The sequence below is a fragment of the Hemicordylus capensis genome, chromosome 4 (assembly GCF_027244095.1).
Source record: "Hemicordylus capensis ecotype Gifberg chromosome 4, rHemCap1.1.pri, whole genome shotgun sequence".
NCBI lineage: Eukaryota > Metazoa > Chordata > Lepidosauria > Squamata > Cordylidae > Hemicordylus > Hemicordylus capensis.
The window spans coordinates 188,046,004-188,047,647 of NC_069660.1; positions in this window are offsets into that span (position 1 = coordinate 188,046,004).

A 1,644-nucleotide genomic window follows, 5' to 3' on the forward strand; every position below is an offset into this window, starting at 1 on the left:
TAATTTGGGACAGAGGTATTTAAACTTGGTTTGCAGAGTTGGTGAAATATCCCAGACCTTTCTGTCTCTTACCAGGAGTTTTCACTTCTGGGCACCTTTCTCACTCAGGCTGTCTTTCCCAGGTTTATCACTCCAGATTTCTAGAGCACTGCACCAGTGCACTGCTAGTTCTACAGTCTCCACACATTCACTGACCAAGTTTCTTACAAACCCCTGAACAATCTCCCTTGTTCAGTTACCACACAAAATCAATCTCTCTCTCAGCTACATTCTGTCCAACCTCTCTCTCCTAACCTCTAGCTCCAACTCCCTCTCTGTCACCAATTGTCCTTATTTAAATCCCTCCCTGAACATTCTGTGCTTGGTTGCTATGGCAACTCCTGCTCATGCACTCTCCATCACTCTCTCTCCAGCTTCTGCATGTATGTTTCACCACAAAGCCTGATTCATGTGTAGAAGCAAACTAGGCAACTACCAGATATATCAAAATTCCAGAGGCACCTACCTCAGCTATGTCCATTCTTAGGAAGAGTACCAGTGCCTGCAGTTTGGGATTTATTCTCTTTCAACTGAATGCTTATTAGCAGAATAGATATTTTAATTGTGTATATTGTGTATGTGATGGTTCTCAAGGTTGGAGTAGCAGTTTCCTACACCTCCAGGGCCCCTCCCAACTTTAACATTCTACGGTTCTATAACTCGGGGGGTAATATTTAGTCCAGAATAACTACTTGGAGCACAGTAGTGAGATAGTTATATTCTTGATATTAAACATGAAAATAGCAAAATATTATTCCAGTCAACTCTTGTTCACTGAATGTGCTATTGTCAAAGTGTTCAGAGTAGGATAAGGGCAGGGTAGCGGTGGATGGCAGTCGCAAGACTCTAATTCACCTAGAGCAGCAAAAAATATTTGGGCTGGGCCCTGTAGGTTACATTGCAAGAAGTTACATTACAGGTGTAAGTGTAAAATGGTGAATGGATCAGTTGTAGCATGGCTTGCTGTGCTTCAAAATGCTTAGGGTGAGCTGTATGAATTGCTGCACCAACCAAGGTGGTGATAGCAACCTTCTCCAACATTGCAGGTGGAGAAGTCCATCCAAGTTTAGGTTCAGGTTGTTAATTAAGCTCTGCAAGTATTGCAAAGGGGGGGGGGACCCAGCTTGAATTCTGAATATGTATCTTTATTACAGCAATAATAGTGATTATTAAGGTCAGCCCCACTGTCCAATGGAGTCCTTAACTGGGCTGACGGACTTGGTCTCAGGCTTGGCATTGGAGTCTCCCAGGCTTGTGGTGCTTGGGGACTTCAATGCTCACTTTGGGACCAATTTGTTCAGGGCAGCTTAGGAGTTCATAGCAGCCATGACAACTATGGGCCTATCCCTAGTGGTTTCGGGACCAGCGCATTTTGCTGGTCACACACTTGATCTGGTCTTTCACTCTGAACAGGGTGGTGTTCCATGGGTGGGGACTCCTGTGATTTCCCAATTGTCATGGATGGACCACCATCTGGTTATGGTTGGACTCATGACCACGTCCCACCTCCACAGGGGCGGGGGCCCAATTAGGATGCTCCACCCGAGAAGGTTATTGGATCCAATAGGATTCCAAGAAGCCTTGGAGGGATTTAGTGTTGGCTCT